The sequence below is a fragment of the Monopterus albus genome, unplaced genomic scaffold, assembly GCF_001952655.1.
Source record: "Monopterus albus unplaced genomic scaffold, M_albus_1.0 scaffold68.1, whole genome shotgun sequence".
In the NCBI taxonomy this organism is placed as follows: domain Eukaryota; kingdom Metazoa; phylum Chordata; class Actinopteri; order Synbranchiformes; family Synbranchidae; genus Monopterus; species Monopterus albus.
Window position 1 is genome coordinate 733,221 of NW_018127948.1, and position 16,956 is coordinate 750,176.

General features: G+C 40.2%; 1 protein-coding gene across 3 annotated transcripts in view; it reads left to right on the plus strand.

Moving 5' to 3' along the window:
• The window catches only part of LOC109962837 (RNA binding protein fox-1 homolog 3-like), a 483,365-nt gene that overhangs the window by 58,343 nt on the left and 408,066 nt on the right, over positions 1 to 16,956 (plus strand). The gene's annotated exons all lie outside the window — the stretch shown is intronic.

Below are 16,956 nucleotides of genomic sequence, written 5' to 3' on the forward strand. Positions count from 1 at the left end.
GCACATGAGTGTGGAGAAACCATTAAAAATGAACCGCAGCTTGGACGATGTTCGACTTCTCATCTAGACATTATATATCACTACGTTGTGGCGAATCTTTATCAGTGACCATAAAATTTCTAGACAAGCTAACTCTTCATATTTGTTCTTTATCATTTATGTCCTTGGTAGAAGTTCAAGGGAACTGTCTAATCTTTATGGAGATAAGGGATAACATTCATCAGCTTTCATTTACCTCATTCATATTCATTAGATTTCTGATATTAACTCTGTAAGCTCATCGTCCGGTGTCAGTGAGATTGGGAGAGGTGTTCTGGACTGCTGAGACCAGTGCAAGTCTCAGATCTTTGCTATGAGAACTTTATCAAACACACACACTCTGAACTTGAGGGGCAAGCAAACTTTATCTGACCCGCTCAATGCTGCACAGAATTTCCACAGGGATTCTCACATGTTCTTGAAGAAAAGTACATTTTTGCCTGTAGCACTCCCTAGTGCCCGTACACAACCACTGCAGTAGAGAGGGAAAGCCAAAACAACTTCTTCAGTGTGAGCCCGAGCATGTACAGTGATAACACACACATTAAGTTAAACTCATTGTATTTGAACATACTTGGCAATAAAGATTGATTGATTGAAGATCATGTTATTTCCCAGGCTGAACATACAGTACTGTATCATTTAGTACAGTGTCTACTCATTACAGTGTCTTCAAACCCTCTATATAATATTTTACTTTAGCTGAAAATCAGTAAATCCTCTTGACATATTATTGAAAGTGCTTATAATGAGTATCACTTATATGTAAAGAAAAAAAAATCAGTTCAAAAATTAGTTCATTTGGTAAATGAGCATTTAACAAATCCATAAGACATCTAAAAATGTGAAATAATGCTAAAACTATTTCTCCCACTCCAAAAAGAACATGTAGACCTCCATAGAGCAAATACATATTGTCCCAAAGCTACAAAAAAGACAGACGACCTCTGCGAGTTGCATAGTTTGGAGGACTTGTTGCATAAAGGATGCGTACATTCACCAACCACAGAATGACCCTTGTCTTTCTAAATAATAAGGGAAGTAACAACAGATGAGGAGATAACAGGCCTATCTGTTGACCTAAATGTGTGTTCCTCTGTGGATGTTTGCTCACTGACGAATCGAAAATAAATGAGCAGTAACTGATAGTTTGTCACTTGTTAGATGTGCTGTCCTCGGGTGCACCTGTCACACATTTAGGTGTGCAGATAATTTTTATTTATTTGTTGTCAGATTGTTGATTCTTTAAAGATTAGTGCCTTGATCTTGATAAAAACACAAGCACTAAATGGTTTTTTTTTGTCATGATTCCGTTTCATGCTATTCAGCGTTACATAAAACACCTCTAAACAAACTTGTAAATTAAAGCTGCTCTGTTTCCGCCAAAGAAAATATAAGCAGGTGTTTGTTGTTTGTCTGGATGTAAGGATTTATTCTAATCTTTATACAGTAGGCCTACATGCCATCAGAGTTGTGGGAAATGGTCTATTTAAAGCAAGTTATAATGCAGTTTAAAATGCTGATTTTTTTTTTTAACTGTCATAGTCAGGACACTTTTAGAAAATCACATTTTTAAACTTGTCAGGTTAAAAACATGAAGTAACTAATCTCATAAAAAAAAAAACAAATTTGAACAGTTGGATTTCAAACATCTAATCTAAATGGCAAGTGAACGAGGAGTGAGATCCAAATGTAAAATACATAACCACAAACATCCGTTTACAGGTGATGATGGATTCTTATCTCAATCTGTACTCCGCTCACTTGGTGTTCGACTGGCACACGGCTTCTTTGCCTGCCGTGACTGGAAGTAGGCCATCAGGTTCATGCCAGTGTGCTCGGATTGATGTATTTTGAACTGTGAGCAAACAGAGTTAATGCCTGAGTGGCTTATTAACAGATTACATAATAGTAAGTTCAAGCGTAAAGTTCAAACCACAGGAAAACACCACTGGAGATGCACTTTGAACACATATACAGTAGTTCTTGTTACAAACAGTAGGTGCTACAGATGTATTCTTTGATACTACAACATTTTCAGAGTCTAACATAGGTATACATATATTGAGACACTAATTTTATCAGTTATTGTAGTAAACAATGAAAGAACTCAGTTATCAATTTGTGCCAAATGATGAGTGAGTTCTGTGTACAACTAGAAGCATACAGCTCTGACATAGATTTTAATTTTTTTTTTTTTTTTACAGAAATAATTTTTTCATACCTAAATAAATTATTTCAGTTCTTTCTTTTTACCATATCAATTTATGTTAATGTAATTTATGCTTATCCCAGTGCTCACGGTCAGATCACAAGGATAATATAACTCAGAACATAAAGGCAAAGCAGCAGTTTTTAAAACTAATTTATTTCATAAACACCCAGAGTTACTGTTGCTAGCTAGGGCTAGCATCTAATAGCCATGTCAGCACTTCGTACATCTGACCTAGAGTGTCTGTCTTTGCCCTTGAACAAAGCCTATATGAGAGTGTTGTTTCCATGTAAGAACACGGATTGACATTGATTTGATAACAACGAGATTAACATTTAGAGAAGGTGACAGTCAGTTCCACCTGAATAGCACGGTCTATGCACAGTAGCATAAATGTCTAACAGTATAGGAGCTCTTCCTCCAGTAGGCCACTGGAATGTCTACCTGCATCCTGAATCTACAGTAACAGTTGTAACCCCTTCTACAGCAGATAGACTGTTGTTTATTTGTTTTTATGGCATGTAGAAGTTTGTCTTCAGAGGTTATTTTGAGATACATCAGATAATGCAGCAATATGAAGTCTAATGAATGATCAGCTAAAGGCTTCATCATATTACTGTCAGTTATAATTTTATGGTAATAATCAGTGTCTTGACTGATGCTGTCACTCCACTTCTGGTAAAACATAAGATGGCATCCACCATATTCACTATATTTTGGCTTCATTTTTGCACAGCGGAGGGAAGTGGTGATACGACGTCCATCTTATATCGCCAAATGCTTGAAGTAGGAAATGTGTTAAACACTGTTTGGCCTTGATGCATTTAGGTGATAAAACTTTGAATTTGATCAAATGTATTTGTTTACAATGAAACTCTTAATGTTAACATGTGCTAAAGGTTCATCCTGTGTAGCATGAATGAGTTTTTGGAATTTCAAGGCAAACTTGCTTTAGATTTTGATATTTCTTGTAAATATTCTTGTGGTGAAAGGTTTTTAACATCAGACATATCATACCAGCACAGATGAATAGATTAAAGAAATGCAAAGAAAAATAAATGTATTACATTACAATGTGGCTTTAGCAGAAACGCTCTGTTGGGAAGGAACGCTGCTCATGCTTGGACTGGACAACACTGAAGCAATATGCAGGATTTCATAGTAAGTGACCATTATTACACTGAAATATCTCTAACCCTATGATTTTTTTTTTTAACTGTCATAGTCAGGACACTTATATCGCCAAATGCTTGAAGTAGGAAATGTGTTAAACACTGTTTGGCCTTGATGCATTTAGGTGATAAAACTTTGAATTTGATCAAATGTATTTGTTTACAATGAAACTCTTAATGTTAACATGTGCTAAAGGTTCATCCTGTGTAGCATGAATGAGTTTTTGGAATTTCAAGGCAAACTTGCTTTAGATTTTGATATTTCTTGTAAATATTCTTGTGGTGAAAGGTTTTTAACATCAGACATATCATACCAGCACAGATGAATAGATTAAAGAAATGCAAAGAAAAATAAATGTATTACATTACAATGTGGCTTTAGCAGAAACGCTCTGTTGGGAAGGAACGCTGCTCATGCTTGGACTGGACAACACTGAAGCAATATGCAGGATTTCATAGTAAGTGACCATTATTACACTGAAATATCTCTAACCCTATCCTGGCATGTGTACCATATGTGTGCATTGTTTGTGTGAGAGAGACAGAGAATGAGTAAGCGCTGGAGCCGAGTGGAGGAGGCGCAGGCCTGTGGAGGCAGCTAGGCTGATTTGCAGCTTCATCCCAGCGCGTGGGCCCTTTCAGGCTCTGTTGCCTGAAACAGGTTGATGTGATAAACTCTGTAGTCAAGCCAGTCAGATGTGGCACAGTGGAGGCACCCTCCTCCTCCTCGCTTCTCTCCCCTTGGCCTGGTGTCTCATTGTGGCGCTGTGGGGCTCCAGTGTGCTGGCATTACACTTTCACACCGCAATAATTGATTTCTTTAATTTGCTTCAAGAGAAACTGTTGTCAGCCAACCAGGCAGCCATTTTTCAGGCCACTTTAATTAAATGCCAGGTCTTTAGGTGTGATATGAAATTCGTTTGGCTCCTTTGATCTTCTATTCCTCAGACAATTCATTAACATTTTCGTTTCTGCCTTTATGTTTTACACAAAGCTTCAAAAAGGAGCTCATCAGTGACATTTCGGCTCCTGTAGTATACGTTCAATCATTTATTTAAGTACATTTAAACTAGAGATTAAGTGCAATGTGGCTGTTTCACTTGAGATAATACAGAGCCTGTGGGGCCTCAGTCAGTCGAGGAATTCACGAGAATAAAAAGCAGACCTGCAGTTGGGTGTTGTTCATTGTTCAGTTTGTTATATATTGTAACTATTTCAGTTTACCTGAAGACAAGAAGATAACAAAATTAACCACAGTGGATAAACAAACATTCAGGTCTACATTTCTGACATTGTTAAATTTTCCTTGTTCTGGCTAGCAGCTATATTAATCTATGTGCTGAACTGGTTTCATCCTGATGGCCCCTGCCTCTTTCACAACAATCAAAAGTGTCACTGGGCCTATAATTTGATTGGAATTATAGGTTTATTATTGTCAGATCTCTTTTACACCTCACATGTGAAACAACACAGGGCAGGTGTATCTTTGGTCTAAAGCAGCAGAACCATTTATTTCAGCCATAATAGCAGGGCAGCAGGCACACCTCCCTAATAATATCCTGATGCCTCCCCACTCACTCTGACTCAGATCTTCTGAAAGGCCCCTCTCCACTCATCCTCTGAGTGGCCTTCCTCTCATGGAGATGAACAGCAGCTGCCTCTTTCTGCCTCCCACCATACATCAACACATCAGCACCACTCTGCCTGCTTGCCTTCAAATGCCAAAAAAGTAGGCTCACTAAACCCAAAACAATAGCCTCCTGCAGTTCATATTACAATTGTTGATACGTTTTGACAAAAAATATTATTGCCAGTAAATACCGTAGTGACAGCTATAGACTGGCTGCAGAACAGAATTTTGTGTAGTAGTTATGGCGATATGTGGAAAATCTAGGGAATGTATATAAATAATTTTAGAGCAAAGGGTAAGAGTATAGGAGGGCTACTTTTTTCTTTCTACAAAGGTGAGGGTAATTTTAATTTTTAGCCACTGAAACATTATGGCTGTGTCAGTAGGTTGGTCACTCCGCCATTTTCTGGAGTGATTGCCATGAACTTTTGTACAGACATTTCTGATCCTCTGAGAAGAAACCTGTTGACTCTGGTGGTCACTCTGACTTTCCCTCTAGTTCCCTCATCAGTTAAATGTTTTGTTTACAGGGTTTGGATGGGGGCTGAAATTGTACCACGGACCCATTCTCGGTTATAGGGAAGATCCGGGGGGGGCTGCAATTGTACCACGGACCCATTCTCGGTTACCACAGAAATTAGGTTTATGAAAGTATCACTTCGTTTACACTAATAATCCATGAAAAAATTGGCATGGAGTGTTGGATGTGTCCAGAGACATTTATCATTTTGTGATTTTAAGGGTGTCTGTCTGTCACTCTCGGCTGTTCCCGTTAGGGGTCACCACAGCGACTCGTCACACTGAGGATTTTCATGTTAAAATTTGGTACGTTTTACAATGGATGCCTTTCCTGACACAATCCTGAACTGAACCTGGGCCACAGTGGCGAGAGTGCTGAATCCTAGCCTTATGATTTTAAGTGCGTAAGGTAAAAAAAAAATACTGAGACAGTACTCTTTTCCAGTTTTACAGCTTTGAGTGCATATCAACAAAGTGAAACATATAAAATCTTGTAGACCCATTTGTTGGTTAAATGTCCATGCTAAGCATATCTGCCATTTGCAATTGTATTTTTTGATAACAAGGTGTAAGTTGCAGGAGAGTGCCAGGGGTGAAGTATAATGCATGGTGCAGGTGCTAAGTTAGCTTGATTTGTCTCGTGCCAAACATTACGCCGGAAGAGGTGAGGAAAGCTAACTGAGGTATGAAATGCACAGAAACATTTCCTTTGAGCAGCAGAGGAGAATAATGGGATAGTTTTGTAAAGGCAGCACTGGCGAAATAGATACTTGAATTTTAAGGACACAGAATATAATTTACCTGAATATTAAATATGCACTTGGACTGTTTGTCACGTGTATAATTTAGCTTAAACAATAGATGCTTTTAGTCTGCATGATCATCATATTAAATGTGTGTGGCTTGGCCAAGACAAGGTTAAATGATTAGAAGTGTAGCATGGAGGATCATTACACTCCTTACACACATCTGCTTAACAGAAATATGCGATTTTTGTGCTTTTTTGACAGGCAGTACTTTGAACCTGTGACCACTTTACTTTTAACCCAAAGAGTAGGGATGAAAGTACAGTTGTGTGACTTGTATAAGTAGGGATGAAAGTACGGTTGTGTGACTTGTATTTAAAGCAAGATTACTTTGGGGTCATACACTTAGTTGTTCATAAAAATGTCTGAAGATATTGATAGGTGAAATATTTAAGTGTCCTCAAATGAAAGGTGGTCAGAGAAGACACATTTGTTCTCACAGAAAAAGTAAAAAAGTGGTACTTTGGACCCAGAGCTCCCCTCCTGAGATGAAATTTGATATACAGTAGATATGTATTGTCCCTATAGGATGAATGATGATAGAATAGGATGAATGATCTTGATTTCTTGATTTTTCATCTTGTGCCACTAACATATCAGAATTTTCACTTATCCAGAGAAAATGGCATCTGAAATATGGATGGGTAAGTTTGTACAGACACTCCTTCACAGATCATGAATCTTAATGACTTAAAGATCTCCTGACGTTTCCTTTACCACTACCAAAAAGTTTGTATTTGTGGTTTCACTTGAAATATCTTGACAACTATTGGATGCAATGAAAAATTTCTCCTCCTGAAATCCATTGTTATCTCCACTGTTTTGAGCGTATTCAGCTCCAGGTTGTTGCGACCGCACCACAGGGCCAGATGTTCACCCTCCTGTTCAACCTCCTCGCCATCTCTGATGACAGCGATGACTGTTGTGTTGTCTGTGAACTTGGTGGAGGTGATTGTAGAGGGAACAGCTGTTGGTGGTGTGTCTGATGCTGTGTTCCATTTGAAGTCAGAAGTCAGAATTTCTAAGTTCCCAATTAGAAATTTCAGCTCAAATGCCCCCCTGAAGTTAGAATTCCCACTCAGAAAGTCGGAGGAACCACGCCAATCTGACTTTAAAGTCCAAGATGGCTGTGCCATGCATCAACAGCCTTGAAAGCCAGATAATGTACCATTTATTAGCACTTCTGTCCTATTTGTGTATAACTATAGCAGTTGGTCAAACAGTACTATCCAACATTTGTCTGTTGGCTTGTTGCTATGATGTTTGTATGTACCTGTACTGACACCGCATAATGCGTGGTTATAAACTAGTATTGCTAAAAGTGGCTAATAAGATCTTGAGAGACTGAGCCTTGAAAACATATTTTTGAAACCTTTTTTTGTGTTTTACAAGCAAATTGAACAGACATTGGTGGCTCATTTGTGAATGACAGATACTTTGTAACTGGCCTTTACTCATTTGAATTACCATATGCATCACACTGTCTAATCTTTGATTCGTATCGCTCTTTCCTGAAGAGCAGTGCACATTAGCAGGAAGGAAACTCTAGCAATACTTCACCTGCTTCAGACTGTGAAGAAGTCACATAAATGAGCTAGACAGCACTTAGAGAGCTCAAACCTCTCCCAAGGCAGTTCAGCTTCCCCATAATGACATTACACCTAAAAGCAATATTCCCATGATAGTTTGACCATCATAATACAATCCATTAACCATGAAAACCTATCCCTAGCATTTGGAAGCACATTGATTTCATTGTTAGTTTGAAAGTTATTCAAGAAAAATAATATTTTAGTAAAGGCAGTTTTCTTCAGGATCTAGCTCAGCAACTGTTAAAGATATGTCAAACATATTGACCCACCAAAATCTAATGGATTGTTTCATGGGCCATACTCTACCTCTCCAAAACATTTAATCAGAGTCCATTTGTTACTATTTGAATTATGCTGTGAACAAACAGTCCAACAAACAAATGCTGTAAGTATAAAGACAAAGATTATGAAGCACATAATTACATATTAATCTCTTTATAAATAAATATCTGAATTTATATACATTCATAAGTGATGCTAGCTTTTGAAGTAAAAACACACTTTAACCTTGGGAGTAAACAAGCAAACAAATCAACTCTACTTTTAAAAAGATGTCCACACAGACACTTTGGCTTCTGAGAAAAAAATGTGGTGCATACAGTGTCAGGGCTTGATCCCAAATGCATTTAAAGAAAGATTTTCATCTGAAAATTGAGTGGGAGGCATTGTTAACGGGACATTAAAAAGAATCCCACATCAATTTCCCATACCAAATGCTGCAGAACAGGAGTCATTTTGACAAAGTAGCCGTGTGATTATTTTTTATTTCCATTTGAAAGCAATTAGCTGAAAGGTCCTTCCCTTGAGTTTCTGTGGCAGAATGTGTGGAATGACTCAGGATAATTGCTGTGAAATGAACATAGTGCCAAGTTGAGAAAAGCACGAAAACCGCAAGGGTTCCCTCTCCATGGAAACGCCCTCTGCCTTTGTCAGTGCACCAGGAAATTAGGCAGCAAGTGATAACAGGGCTTGAATGAGTAACAAATGCAGGGGGGCGAGTGATATTTACTCCATTTCAAGCCATTACAGAAATTGAGTGTTTCCCCACGTCTCATGCTGTGCCTACTGAGTGCTGGATACAGGAGGAGGAGGGTCATTAAACATGGCAGCCGCCAGCGACGTGCTGTAGAAAGCCTGTTGAACAACACAATATTCGCATCACTGATGGGCAGCACAGATATAATGAAGCTCAACACTGTCAGTGTTTGGCACCAGCTGATGATTCTCATGCCTGAAAGGAGGATAAGGTGTTAGACGAAAGACAAGGCTGAGACAGTGTGTGCAACTCGTCTCATGTCTTTGCCACAAGCTGCTGCTTCAGCTTCTGCCTTAATTGCTGCCTTGCTTGGAGGCAGCTCTCTCCCGGTATGCCTTTCATGCCTCCGTTAATTACGTCAGCCAGAAAGGAGTGTGATTGTTATTGTCATTACTCTCGTTAGTAATTAAGCAGCTATTGACTCCTTCCCTACATTCAGTCTGTCTGATTAGGTCTGAGGTCTGAAGATATGGATTAGGCTCTCACAGTGTTGCAGCCGTAGAATGCTGCAGTCTTTTGTTGGCCGGGAGCCAAACGTACATAAAGATACAAACTGAGGAAGAGGGTGGCGGAGAAGAGGAAGAGCATAACTGCGGATTGCTTTTTCTGTCAATGAAGCTGTCAACCTTCAGCCTGAAGACATTAGAACACCTTTTCACTTCATCATCACTGGTGGTACTTTTGTTCACCTTCAGACCTCTACAACAGAACTGTCCTCAGCAGCAGTTTCCATTGAACACTTTATTCCAATAATGTTCAGAATAAGAGCTCAGTCAGAATTTAAACAAAGTCTCACCCCTCTTTTCCACTGGAACCACCTGTGTCGCGTTCTGTCTGTGATGTGGTCACCGGAGCTGCCTGTCCAGCACAATGGCACTTCTGGGATGCTTATGACTAAAGTTTGACCCACCAATCAGGTAGCGCTTTCCCCTAAATATAATGATAGATGTTATGTGAAACATAGATATGAAATAATTAGAGTATAAAGATAAATATGTTTTTAACAACTAAGACATAATGTAGATCTTTGGTTTTATAACTTAACCATTAACTGTAGCCTAATCTGTCGACTACAGCACAACAATAAACACAGTTAAAACAGACACACAAAAAAAAGAAACCATTCACTGAGTGTTCTTGGTGTTGGCTTGCACACATCATGTTTGTTGGTTTAGATGTTTAATGATAAAGGTTCAGGAAATTGCATTCAGGCCTATTTGGTCATGTTGGGGTTCCACTGCATTGCACTAGGTATTCAGTCGCTGTGTCAGTATGTATTGCCACCAGCTAATTATCTTTGGGAATATTTCATCCATTTCTATTTTAGTTAACATCAGTGATTGCCCACCTGAAATAGACCTGTTTTGAATATGTGTAGAGAAACCTTATGCACATAGACTTAAACACCTTAACTGATCATTTCATAACTGTTCATATTAATTATCGCAGATACATTTCATTGGCTTATGTAAACGCAGAAATCACTGCAGTGACAATTTATTACCACAGATGTCCCCATTATCATGATCAACTGTCTTACTGCAGATTACTATTTTGAAACAACAGGGATTCCTGCTTGATTATGAGAATAATAGTCTGAGTATAGAGGAAAGAGTCAGTAGTCATGCAGAAGTGACAAGGATCCCAAAGCAATTCCTGACTGAGCAATAATCCACCTTTTTTGTGGGTAGGACAACAATGAGATAAGCCTGGAGGTTAATGCAGAAGCATCTCTGCTCTGTCCTGGGCAGTGACAGCCCCTGACAGGCGGACCCCAGCAGCACGCCTTGTTTATGTTAATGTAGGTGGCCTGGGCCAGCTCCCACACTGAGCAGCCAGATAGAGACGTCAGAGGCTCATCAGAGTGGCACTCACAACCTCTTGTCGGGCTACCCAGGATCTCTGCATTCACATACGTATGGGGGTTTGGCAGTGGAAGAGTACCCAGGGTGAATTGGACCAGCTGGGACTCCCTCACAAATAATCATTTGTCGATGGTTTGACAGATGCTAGCTGGACAACAGTTTGTCAATTTGAAGATGCCATTTTGGATTCTGGATTCTGGATACTTTTGAAAGGCATTTTCATTATTTTCTGACATTTCAGTAACTAAAAATGTATATATCAGTTTATCAAGAGATCAGCCAGTGCTATATATTTATTTATATTATATCAGCATGATAGCTATGACCATGTGAACAGGAACTATGTTAGCAGATCTTTCTTTCTTCATGACAACCACTAGAAAGCACTTTTAACCCAAAGAATACTCAAACACTTCACAGTCGACCTCCAACGTTTTTTCTCTGCGAATATATTATAAATGAATCTGTAAATTTTCATCCACTACCAAAGAAGACACTGTACCTGCAGGTAGCTGTCCTGTATGTTGTCCTGTTTTTGCATTTGCTACTCCAAGGTATCATTCTCATCATATGTCTTGTCTCTCATTGATGAATGGCTGTGTGTCGATAACCCGCCACCCCCCTCTCTTGTTTGTGTCAGTGTGATGTAGAGCTGACCCTTGAAGGTGGGAGCAAGGTGGGGACATTGAGACAGATGAAGGGTCAGAAATGTGCACTAAGAAGCTTCCCCTCTGGGTCTCCTTCACCCCCATGTGCTCGACCCGCACTGGCTTTTCATTCTAATCTGATGATAATGATATTTGCTCAAGACGACCTGTGCTTGCACAGTGTAATTACCCCCCCAGCTTTCTATGATCTCAGCTATTGGAAATCGATGGGCCATAAGAGGGCCCCATCAGAGCTTATTATTATCACTGCTCGCTTTTCGTTACAACACAATCAAATTTAATTTGTTGTCGAGTGTTTTATTGTGTGTTTTCCCCCTTTTTTACATCGCTTACCGTCAGTGTATAGTTAAGTCAGTGTCAGGCTATTCTTTGAAGATGCAATCACCAAAATTCTTACAAAAAATTTCTGTCCCTCATACTACACACTGTTTTCCTGTTTGTTGTCTTGCAGCAATAAAATTGCGATCACAGACGAGCAAAGGCTTAATATACTGTACATTTTGAAACAATGAAAGAAAAAGTCATTGTTTGGTTTTATTTCTTTGCTACACTTCCTAAACTCTTCATTCAGTTCACATCATAACAGCTTCTGTGGGTACTGCTGAGTGTTATTTTGTTCCCTTAATAGCACCTTTGGCTTAGTTGCACTCAGGATTTGCACACTTATTCGTGCATTTGTGAGTGGTCACCTCTTTAAATTGGTTAGGTAAATATGCTCTAAATGACTCCCTCCATTACCTACTCATCCAGAGTTAAGTACACTCTGGAACATACGGTAGTGGCCATCAGGTGACCCTGCCTCTGCACTGCCTTGATTGAGACACTTCAATTGAGGCCTTGCCGCCATGACCTTCCAAAAGCTTCCCACAAATAGACCCTTCTTGTCCTGCCAAGGGTATGTGCAGTCAACTGATCTGGACATTATTTCTACTACTTCAGCCTTATGAAACCCAAACGTTTTATTTCAAGAGTAAAGCAGTGTCTTTGCAGTGACCTTTGCGCTTGTTATTGTCAGTCTTGTCAAAGAGATAAGAGGATCACAGGTGAGATTTCATCAATAAGGGTAAACGAGGGCAGAGTCAAGGCACTTTCTGTCCAGAAGACTGAGCTCTGCTATACAATTAAACAATGACGATGGACTTTCCTTCTGGTTCATTCTATGGTAGAGGGCCATGAAGGCCTGTGTTATCTATTTCTTGGTTAGGTCAGGTCATTGCTTGAGTTGTATGTCTTAAGTCATACTTCCATCACCTCTTTGAGTAGCAGTTCCTTTTAGTGATCCCTGTAAGTACCTGACTCTGCTGTGTTTGTATGAGCTAAGGGAACCTAATAATACAACAATCAGCATTATGCATGTGTAGAATTTCACAAAGGAATGCATAACATGTCTCGAGACTGATTCTCTGACCTCAGAATAACAGCAATGCTATCTTAAGGTTGCAGAGTCTTCGGAAGGTTGCAAGACAGAATTTGATGTGAGAAAGATTTGAGACAGAAATATGGAAGGGATTAAAGCTAAAGGAGAGGGGGGTCAAAGGATGAAGGAGAGAGGATTGGAGGTGGTCGTTGGCCACACGGATTGTCTGTGAAAATGTATTTTTAACTCAAGACAGAAAAGGTGACAAAGGAGGAGAGGTGGAAGTGATCGATATGTTTGTGCAAAGGGCAGAGGACTGCCGAGACACAACAGTGGAAATCATGAGTGAAGCAGTCCCTCAAGGGGACGGCAGGCTTGGCCAAAGTGGACACACTACAAATGAGGAAATGGGAACGGAGACATGGCTGATGAGCAGGGAGTGCACTGGGAGTGTGGGTGTGCTGCTAAGTGACAAGAAATATTTGTTATGAACAATCTGTAGGCCATTTGAACAACAGAGTCCAGGCTTCCAGTTACCAGACTGAGAACAGGCAAAATGCAAGCTGATTCAGTCCTATTCTAAGAAAAGTGAACATGCACTGCGGCTCTAATGCTTCCTTAAAGCTCAGTTTATTTGAGGAGAAATAGTGAAAATAGTACTGTATTTGCCTTTACAGCTGTGATGAGAGTGATCACATTGACACAACTTTTTTGTGCTTGTAGAGAAACAGATTTCCAACAACTGATTTCTCTAGACACTTCCCACATTCAACTTATGGTTAATGTACACTAGCAACCTTTGGTCTGTGCTTTACAGTGTGTGTGTATTTGTCTGACTTATCAGAGTGAGCGTGTGCATGCATGCGTGTATATCTCTCAGCTGTGACTGGTTAAATGATTTTTTGAAGGGCTATAGAGCGACCATTTCATTTTGGCACCTAATAACAGTCAGGTCACACCGTGCCCTGGCTGATCCTCTTTGATATGGTCCGTGCACTTGCTCAAGCCCTCTTTCACAGGTGCCAATCATTATAATCAAGCCCCCACCACAACCTCCAGCCCCAACACCATCTCCACCCCAACCCCTTCAGGCACATGGAGTCTTCACAGCAGTTGTGTTGAGGAAGAAGAGAGTTTAATCTGCCCCCTGTTCTGGCAGACAGGCCATGTTCTTTGACCTCTGTGAAATCTGGTTGGCAGTCTTATTCCCCCTTGGGAACTTTCTTCAAAATACAGTTCTGAACTTACATTTCTTTAACCCCGTCACTGAATTGTTCTACTACAAACTCTGAGCATTTTTACTTGAAATAATTCAAGTAAAATATTTTTAGTGGCAAGGCGCGGTGGCCTGTGGCCAAGTGGTAAGGTGTTGGTCTTGTAAACTGAAGATCGTAGGTTCGAACCCTGTCTGTGCCTGAAAAAAGTGTAAAGCAACATGTGCTTTTGGAGGCGAAAGTGGTGCGGTGGGTAGAGCAGTCGTCTCCCAACTGGAGGGTTCAGGGTTGAATCTCAGTGCCTGCAGTCGAAGTGTCCTTGGGCAAGACACTGAACCCCCTGTTGTCCGTTATGGCGGCGCAGAGGCCCGGGGCCCTCGGCTCCAAACATAGTTTTATTGTACATTTTACAGTGACAATAAATAAAGCTTTTTCTTCTTCTGAGAACTAAGCAGGCTACTCTAGAGCAGTTGCCTTGTTCAAGGGCATCATGGCAGTAGGAACTAATGGTTATGGAAGGCAAAGTTTTCCCCACTCATGTACCACAGACACATCTCCCACCTGGTGTGGAGATTCAAATGGATCACCTGGCAAAGTTGATGGCAAAGTTTACCCATTTTAAAAAAGGTCCAAGGTGAGCCTGGATTATTTAGTGATTGGCTGGGTTTGACCTTGTCCTTTTCTGGGATGAATTACTAACATCATTGCTCTCCCCAAAGGACTGGTCAGTGTTAAACCAATGACAAGAAGACAGAAATCAAATAGAACTCAAGATCAACTCAAGGCAACAGGCGCCAAAGGCAGCCTCACCTTTGCTGAAAGCTTGCAGACCAGCTGATTGCTGCTTTTTAAATTTGGTTTGTGGGGTTACATGCTGATCAGATGATGAAATTATCAAACTTTTGTAAAACTATAAATTTGTTGTCAGTTCATTGCTGTATATTGTTATTAGTTTCTCCTTTTATGATTATATTACGGCCATATCCAACATGAATTGTTAATTACTGGAAATCACAGCTATCCCCCCACCCCCCATTTCACTTGCTCAAGACTTTATTTCTGTTACTCAGTGTGTGTTGTTTTTGGTCCTCTTCGCACTTCTGTATTTTGAATGGAGGCTGGAGCAGTTGAAGATGTGGTAGTTGCATGGTCTCAACCTGTGTTTTAGCTCTAATCTGTAATTGCATCCAGGGAACAGCCTCTGTGACGTGACCGGCCATCGAGCATGAGGCCGGCGCTGCCGCAAAAAAGCCAGAGAGAGATGGAGAGATTGAGCAAGAACAGCAAACACAGATAAAAATGAATAAAAAAGAGAAAAGCAAACAGATTGACTTTGGTAAGAGGTCACTTTTGAAAGTCCTCCCAAGTGATTGTTCGAAAGTACCATTTTTTCTCAGTTCAGGACACCCCAGAGATGTGAAGTGTAAGGTTATAGTATGGCCCAGTGCTCTATATTAATGGTGACTTTGGCTCACCTAATACGGATTCTCAGGGTTATAGCCCCCGGGTGCCTGCTGAGCAGAATGTGAATGCAAAAAGAGCCAATCCCTCTCCCCATCCCCTCCCTGGTCACCAGGGCCCCACCAGCCCTTGCTCAAGGTTACAGCCGATACAGCCTGGCAGCAATGAAGCCATCAGCACTGATTTTAAATGATACCCTGGACTAGCCACCACTTAATGTGCTCCCTCTCCCTTTACTTTTCCTTTAAACTCTTGATTATCCCCTTTTCAAGTTGATATTGTAATGCATGATCAGAGGAGAGGCTGAATGGGAAAGGCACATTTCTCCTTGAGTCGGTCGCCAGAGTTCCTGCTGGTAGGCAAAAAAAAAAAAAAAAGACAAGTTATGATCAAGGGTCTGCTTCTTAAGCCCGTAGATGTGCACAGGATATTTTTGTGTTTTGCTGTATTTCAATGTGAGCCTATTGCTACGATAACCCCTGAACAACAAGCCTTTTGAAGCATGTGTACATTTTTCAGGGAAACTACATGGCTCACAATTTCTGTAATTACACCATTTGATACCATTCTGCAGAAAAAAGCCCTCCCTGCTACGGCTGTCAAATGACAGCTCCAACGGACACTGACACTTTTTTTGTGTTATTCCCATCTCATTGCTCATGTAGATTCCACTAATGCTTACTTGACGAGTAAAAATGTTATTCTAATGATGGTCGAGGGAGCAGGGTTTTTGCAGGTAGTTGTTATGGAAACTGCAGCTGCAGCTTAACTGTTTGATAAGCCTCCTCTCTTACCTCTCCCCCACCTTCTCTTCCTTTCCAATCTAGTGAACACAGCATGCTGGAGTCATTACCAGAGTACAAATGGTTAAGGACAGAGCTGAAACATGGGGGACAACATTCACTCAGATGCTCAGGGAATGTGTGCAAACTGTTAAGTGTTGCTATCTATGAGCCACAGTCTGACCTACACACAGTGGAACTGTCATGTATTTCTATTCACATTTAGTTAATTCAGTCCTTAACACTGTGCTATTTATTCCATATTAGTATAAAGGAGTAAAAAATAACTCCACAGTGTTTTTCTTTAGTATATGAAATGGTTATATTTCTGTTACATCAGTCTACAGTATAATACATGTTGGACTGTGGTAAAACCCCTAAAATAACACGCTTACCACTTTTTTGATGCTCGCTGTTTCTTTGCTGCTGTCGGATTGTGAAATTATCTAAAATAAATGTGCTGCAAATGGTATAAATTACAGTAGATTTTCATTTGGAATTTTTGGTTTTTAATTTTCATGTATATTCCAAATAGCCCCAGAAATAACCACTAAAAGCAATTAATTAACATAACACATAAGTTCTCCAAATGGCCCAATTAAC